This window comes from Myodes glareolus, chromosome 19 (assembly GCF_982192425.1).
Source record: "Myodes glareolus chromosome 19, mMyoGla1.1, whole genome shotgun sequence".
NCBI classification, from domain to species: domain Eukaryota; kingdom Metazoa; phylum Chordata; class Mammalia; order Rodentia; family Cricetidae; genus Myodes; species Myodes glareolus.
In genome coordinates this window covers 44073864-44082137 of record NC_142044.1, presented here as the reverse complement: position 1 = coordinate 44082137, position 8274 = coordinate 44073864, and positions in this window count along the sequence as shown.

The window sequence follows — 8274 nt, the reverse complement described above, 5'->3', positions numbered from 1 at the left end:
GGTTTGTAGGTGTATGTGTCTGTTTGTGGGTATAGTTATGTGAGTACAGCTGCCCAAGCAGGGCAGAGGCATCAGATCCCCTGGAGCCCAGTGTGGGTGCTGGGAACTGAACCTGGGTCCTCTGGAAGAACAGCAAGTGCTCTTAACCACTGAGCCATCTCTCCAGCCTCTGTTTGTTTGTTTCTGTTTTTTTTAAAGTTATTTATTTTTATTTTATGTACATTGGTGTTTTGCCTACATGTATGTCTGTGTAAGAGGGTTCAATGCCCTGGAACTGGAGCTACAGACAGTTGTGAGCTGCCATGTGGGTGCTGGGACTTGAACCCAGGTCCTCTGGAAGAGCTACCAGTGCTCTTAACCGCTGAGCCATCTCTCCAGCCCTGTTTTTGTTTTTTTTTTGATTTTTTTTGTAAGTTATATACTGATTGGCCCATTAGCTCAGGCTTCATATTAGCTCTTAAAACTTATATTAACCCATTATTCTTATCTATGTTAGCCACATGGCTCAGTACCTTTTTCGGTGGGGCAGGTCACATCTTACTTCTGCCCTGTCTGGACAGGACTGGGGAGGAATGGGCTTCCTCCTTCCCAGAATTCTCCTGTTCCCATTGCCCTGCCTCTATTTCCTGTCTGGTTGTCCTGCCTATACTTCCTGCCTGGCTACTGGCCAATCAGCATTTATTTAAAACATAATTGACAGAATACAAAATTGTCTCCCACCATTTCCCTCTTTTTTTTTTTTAAACAAAGGAAAATATCCATAGTCCATTTTTTGGGAATGTGGGCGTAGTATTCCAGGCTACTTCCTGCTGGTTGGATGCACTGATAATCTTATGGGGACCTAAAGAAAATTTATAATTATGATCAAGTCCTGACTGGAGTATCCTGTGAGTCTTGATCATCTCAGGCAGCAATCTTGAATCTGTTCTGGATGTAGAACTCAGACATCTGGACCATCTGTTCCTACCGGAGATTTCTCAGGTAGTCTTCCTTGACCAAACCTGATTTTTCTTAATTCAGAATGAATCCACAGTCTCTCATTTCCTGTAGAAGCAAAAGCAAAATCTCTTCTCCTCCAATGTAACATACCTTTTGACTTCAACTTTGAAGTCAAGGTATTTTCAAAATACCTATCTTTTTTGGCGGGGCAGGTCTCATCTTGCTTCTGCTGTGTCTGGACAGGACTGGGGAGGAATGGGCTTCCTCTGTTTTTGTTTTTTTGAGACAGGGTGTCTTTGTGTAGCCCTGGCTGTTCTGGAACTCATGCTGTAGACCAGGTTGCATGTCTGCCTGCCTATGCCTCCTTAAGTGCTGGGATTAAAGGCATGTACCACTACTACCTGGCTTTTTTTTTTTTTTAAATTGGGGCTAGAGAGTTAGCTCAACATTTAAGAGCATTTCTTGCTCTTGCAGAAGACCCAGGTTTGGTTCCCAACACCTACATAGTGGCTCACAACCATCCTAATTACCCTTCCCAGTGATCCAACTCCCTCTACTGGTCCCTGTAGGCAGCAGGAACACATATGGTGCACATACATACATGCAGGCAAACCACTTGTACACATGAAAAAAATCTTTTTTTATTTTAGAGGGCGGTTGTTTTGTTTTTTTGTTTTTCAAGACAAGGCTTCTCTGTGTAACATCTCTGGCTATCGTGGAACTCACTTTGTAGACCAGGCTGGCCTTGAGCTTGCAGAGATCCTCCTGCCTCTGCCTCCCAAGTGCTGGGATTTAAGGTATGTACCATCATTGCCCTGATTTTTAAAAATTATTATATTCATTTATTTATATTGTGTGTATGTGTAGGTACACACAATGACACAATGGCATGTGTGTGTAGGTCAGAGGACAGTTTGCAAGTTGGTTCTCTCCTTCCACCGTATGAATCCCAGAAGTGGAACTCAGGTTGTCAGGCTTGGCAGCAAGGTACCTTTACCCCAAGTCAGATCACCAGCTCTAATCTTAACTTTTGATCCTTTTGTGGCCTCCTGAGTGCTAAGATTGCAGGTGTGCATCACCGTGCCTGGCTACTTCCAATTACACATTTTAAACATTTATTTATTTATTTGTATATGTATGTGTGTGTGTGTTTGTATGGTCACTCACATGTCATGGTGCACATGTGAGGTTAGAAGACAACTTGTGGAAGTTGGTTCTCTATTTCTACTATGTTTGGAAGGAGACTGGACTGAGGTTGTGCAGTTTACCTGTAAGTGCCTTAACCTGCTGGGCCATCTTGTTCACCTTACTTCTAACTTTTGTATAGAAATCTCAGCACATGGATCAAAGCTCAAAATCTTTGAAAATTTATTTATTTATTTTCATTTCTGTGTAGATGTGTGTATCTGGGTGCTTGTGGGAGCAGAGGCCAGAGTTGGATCCACTGGAACTATAGTTACAGGCAGCTGTGAGCTGCCCAATGTAGATGCTAGGAACTGAACTTAGCTGCTCTTCAAGAACAGTGTATTAGAGTTCTCTGGAGGAACACAGCTGATAGAACAAAATATATATGCTATTTATTAGGATACAGGCTGTGATCTGGGTAGCTCAGGATTGGCTGTCTCATGACAGAAAGACCAAGGATCTGACAGTTGCTCAGTCCTGAGAGACTGGATGTCTCAGCAGTTCAATCTGATGCTGGAAGGATTCCTACAGAGCTGCTGGAATCCGGAAGAAGTAGGTCCTAATACTATTGAAGGGATGCCTCACAGCAACAGGGTAGGTGAACTTGTCAGCACAAGTGAGGACAAGGAGACAAAAAGCAACCAGAAGATGTGTCCCAGATTTAGGGTGGGTCTTCCTACTTCAGAGGATTCAGTCAGTAAATCCGCTCCCAGGTGTGCCCAGCTGCTTGCGTTTTAATTGATTCCAGATGTAGTCAAGAAGACAGCCAAGGCACCCCTCCAGACCCCATAAATTATACTTCAGCACTGTCATTTCTATCCCTGGCCCTTCTCCCCCACCCTGTTCCTTCTCATAATAAATTTAATTTCTTATTTAACTTTCCAGTGTTTCTGCACATGTACACGTATAAAAATGGAGTTACTTTTTTGTTTTGAACAGCTGTATGTTTCAGCCATCAGAGGCTGTCTAGTGAGCATAAAAGGAACCCTCCCTCCTGCCGGTCTCCCTTTGCTCTGTACCCCTGAGGTGAGAATGAGGTGGGGGCTGGCCTTTAGATTTGAGTTGTACTGTAATTGCAGTCAGGGGCTGACTCGGGCTGGGTTGATGCATTAACTGGTACTTGGCCTCAGAACTTCTTTTTCTTTTAAGATTTATTTATTTATTAAGTATACAGTGTTCTGTCTGCATGTGAGAAACAAGGCACCAGCTCTCATTACAGATGGTTGTGAGCCACCGTGTGGGTGCTGGGAATTGAACTCAGGACCGCTGGAAGAGCAGCCAGTGCTCTTAGCCTCTGAGCCATCTCTCCAGTCCCAGAACTTTTTTATTTCTAATGCAAAACTGGCTTACCACAGAGATAGAAGTCAACATGGTGGGCAGTATGCACCCTTAATCAGGAGGCCACAGGAGGATCAAATATTCAAGATTTCAGCTGTTAATCTGGTTTGGGATAAAGGCATTTGCTACCAAGCCTGACAACCTTTCTATGCAGTGAGTTCCAAGACAGCCAGGGTTAAATAGAGAGACCCTATCCTGGGAAGCTTGTATTGCCTCCTTTGCCATGTAGATTCAGCAAGGGGCCCTCACCAGATGCTGCTGCTGACCCATCATGCTTCTTGTACTTTTAGCCTGCAGGTCAAGTAACGTCCAATCTTCACAGATGATCTGGTCCCAAGCATCCTGTTATGCAATAGAAGATAGATTAATGCACCATGTATGTGATACCAGACTAGAGCCTGCAAATAGTTCAGAGCTAAACGACAGACCTAGCAAGGCCTTAACTCTGGAAAATTGTCCTGTTGCTCAAGGTCTACACTGACACCCTTACTTTGTAATCAGGGGACTCACCTGGCAGCGTCACCAGTGATCAGCAGACTGCTGGGCCAGGGCAGCTAGGATGGCAGCAGTGGAGAGAAAGGATGGCTGAATATGTACCTACAGACATTTGGAGGGGCTGTGGACAGAGTTTGGTTGTCCACATGTCCAGGGTTTCTGGACTTGGAGGTCAATGGTCTTCATCTGTTTTTAATCAATGTTCTGACTCCATCCCTGTCTTCACCCTTCATTTTTCACTGACCATATTTGTCCCAGTTCACTAGCAAGATTTTTTTTTCCCCAAGACAGGGTTTTTCCACGTAGCCCTGGCTATCCTGGAACTCACTCTGTAGACTAGGCTGACCTCAAACTCAGAGATCCACCTGCTTCCCGAGTCCTGGGATTAAAGATGTGTGCTACCACTGCCAGGCTAACAAGATGTTTTTTTTTTAAATATTTATTTATTATGTATACAATATTCTGTATATAGTCCGTCTACATGAGGTCTACAGACCTCATTACAGATGGTTGTGAGCCACCATGTGGTTGCTGGGAATTGAACTCAGGACCTTTGGAAGAGCAGGCAATGCTCTTAACCGCTGAGCCATCTCTCCAGCCCCCTAACAAGATGCTTTTATGTGACAACAGCTATGTCTATTTGGAAGCAAGCAGTGACCTCCACATGGAGGTCCCTCCCAATAACTTAGTTAAGGACTTTGATGGTCTTCTGCTCTCTCTTTGGCTAGCAGGGTCTACTTAACTTCCAGGCTCAAAACCAATGTCAGAGGGGCTGCTTGAAATTTACCGCTCATTAGTCAGGTCCAGTGTCTTAGGCCCACCCTTTCCTGAGGCATGGGTGTTTCCCAGCCAACTACACAGGCCCCTAGTTAAGGACTATCCGATGTTTTGGCAGAACCCACAAAGGTATTCAGGTCCTTGGTGGGCCCTGCATCTGCACTAGGAGCAAGCTGGGAGAGAGTACAGGAGCTGGTGCTATGTCAGTGCTTCTCAGTGCAGTGTCACGCAACCAGAGCCAGAAACAGCCCCGTGTTCCATCAGGGTCATCTACTACGTGACCACCAGACACTCTGAACATTCAGTTTCAGTGATACAGGGAACTACAGATGTGAAAGAAATGAAAAGGAAGAAGGCAGAATAGTAAGTGCCCACTGATTTTGATGGAAAAATCAGACTGCAAGCCAGGTGGTGGCGGCACACCCCTTTAATCCCAGCACTCAGGAGGCAGAGACAGATGAATCTTGGAGTTAGAGGCCAGCCTGGTCTACAGAGTGAGTTCAAGGACAAGCTCCAAAGCTACACAGAGAAACCCTGTATTGAAAAACAAAAACAGAAAGCAAAAAAAATCAAGACTGCAGACTCAAAGAAAAATAGTCTCTTCGGTAGTTGGTCTTGTATCCCACGGATCTGCATGGGGTGAGTGCTCACTTGGGTAGTGCTTCCTAACTTGAGCCAAGTGAGCATCAGAAGAGAACTAAAAGGAATTTCAAATTGGGTTCATTCAACTCCTTAGGTTTACTGCTCACTCTTCAATTTCCTGGGTTTAAGGAATGTCCCATTGCAAGCTTATATATCTGTCTTCCAGCCCAAAGACAAGCTTGTGTTTTTAGTTTTGTTCTTCGAGACAGGGTTTCTCTGTGTAGCCCTGGCTGTCCTGGAACTCACTCTGTAGACCAGGCTGGCCCCTGGCTGCCTCTGCCTCTCAAGTGCTGAGATTAAGCCTTACTTTTCTCATTCCATCATTTATTAATTTGAATACCTCCTGCATACCTGGCCAAAAGAACTTCTGTCTTCAGGGAATTCACAGGTCCAGAACCTTTGCTCCCAGGCCACTGTATCCAGTAGACTAAAGTTAACTGGCAAGCCAGGCATGGTGAAGTACACTTATAATCTCAGCACTCAGGATGCAGAAGCAGGACCATCTATGCAGGCTTGAGTCTAGCCTGGTTTACAATAAGAATTCCAGCCAGGCATGGTGGTACATACCTTTAATCCTGGCACTTGGGGAGGCAGTGGCAGGTGGATCTCTGAGTTTGAGGCCAGCCTGAACTAGAGTGAGTTCTAGGACATCCAGGGCTACACAAAAAACCCTGTCTTGAGAGGGAAAACAATTCTAGGCCAGCCAGGGCTCTATAGTGAGACTGCCTGGTGAACGTTCACTTTAGACTGAACATACCTCAGGAGATTTGAAAAACACTTCCATGAGATCAGAGAGATGCCCAATCTTTAAAAGTTGAGGAAGCTGTTGGGCATAGTAACACAGACCTATAATTCCAGCATTCAGTAAAGCAGAGGCAGGGACAAATGTTCAAGGCTGGTGCATCCACTCCTACAAAAATAGGTGATGAAACTTTCTCATATAACCTTGGGTCTTCCTTGAGCCAGAGGATCAAGGTTGCAGTCTGGATCACATTGTAAAGCATGGCATGACCCCTCACCTTCCTGGACGCACCCAAAATGGGCACAGAATCTAGAGTGGCACATGATGATAAAAGCAAGAGGCACAGGCAGTCCCACAGGAAGGGCTGTGAGCAGGCAGGCTGCATGAAAGCTGGCAAAGGGTGGCTCCTAGGACCACTTGTACAGGGCACAACTTGTCCCTGCTAACAAGGTGCTGCTGAGCTGGGTCAGCTGGGTCTCCGTGTGTACACAGAGACACTGCCCCTCACCCCTTGGAATGTTTGCCCCAGGCACAGCCAGCTGGGGCCAGCTCTGTCCCAGGAGTCCTGGGCAGCCCTGGCCCCCTGAGTATATGCAGTAGGGAGGAACAGGAGCGACACCTGGAGGACAAGAGTCAAAGTGCACACATATATTTTCTAGAACAAAGGCTAAAAGAAGCAAGTTTCTCTCTCATTTTATTTTAAGGACAAAAATTGTTATTAAAACATCTACATTATTATCAAGATACTATACCTTATGATATTTAATATTAAAGTGTGGTATTCTTAAATTTTAATACAGACATTTTAAAAGGACCATTAGATTGATTACTGCCCAGCTGAGAAATGCAGCATCCCCTTCCACTGCCCCACTCCATGTCTACTGTCTGTCTCATTCTTGCCTCCTAGGCCCCATTCAACTCTAGCTTTCTAGCTAGAGGCGATTAACTGCATTCATCATTTAAAATTTTTTGCTGTCTCCCACCCCAGGTCATCCATGTCTCTTTTCTCTTCCCTGCAAGGGATCGGGTCTAGAATGTAAGGGAGTTCAGATCTTAGAGGGACCCCTGGACAGATGAACAACAGGAAAAGTCTGGACTCAACCTTCTCTGGTGGGAAACAAACGCTACCCATGTCCTTTTCCTGAGCACACTGGTACTGCCCTCTAGACATGGATGTGTGGGAAACAAAACTAGCAGCCAGAGCAGGGCCCAGGTGTGAGCCACCCTGCCCTTTCTGCCCAAAACATCTCTGAGCCATGGCTCCAGTCCCAGTCCCCTAAACAGCCAGATGACCTCAATCAGTACCTCAAAACTCACAAGGATGCCTGCATTTTTTCCAAATTCTTTATCTTTAGCCCTCATTAGAAGAGATCCCTTGGATACCACACACATATATAATATTATATAGAGCGATATATTTAATACCTGTGTATATATGCATCACAGGGGCGACATATATACACACTAAAAACAAGGCTGGTGACAACAGACTGCAACACCACAGGTCAGGAGAACAAGTATCATCAACATTCATGGCCACAGCCCCCACCTTGGATGTGGTCTCACCTCCCCTCCAGCCACACAGCACCCAAACTCTGCCATGCTGGCCAGCTGAGGGTAGGGAAAGGGCACAGGGAAGAGGAAAAGGTACATGCCATGGTTACTGGGATAAGGTTGGGCAGTGGCAGCATGAGGAATAGGTCCCTTATGCCCAGGTGCCTATCATTATGCCATCGAGGACTAGCAACCCTGGCTGCAGAAAATAGTGTCTGTTCCATCTCACTCCTAGTTAGCCTTAGTTTCTGGTTCCTTCTGGGGTGCCCCACTTCTTATGCCAATGGTGTGGAACATTCTGGAATGTCTTGGGGAGCCAGGGGATGCTATGTGTACTCATGGGGCATGGGATGAAGGGGTGTACACCCTTCAGATGTTGGAAGAGATCTTGGTAAGTGGGGGCATAGGCTGGGGGTCAGCTAGGGTCCTAGGCAGCTAGCAGGGTTAGACTTAGGGTGGTGCTTGGATAGATAGGCGTAACAGTATATTTGGGTCTTTTGGAGAAACATTTGAGTCTTTATAGTAGGTCCCCAGGAAAGAGAAGCTATGTCGCATAGTGGCCCATAGACCCAGGTCACCTCCCTGCTCTCATTATTATCTGG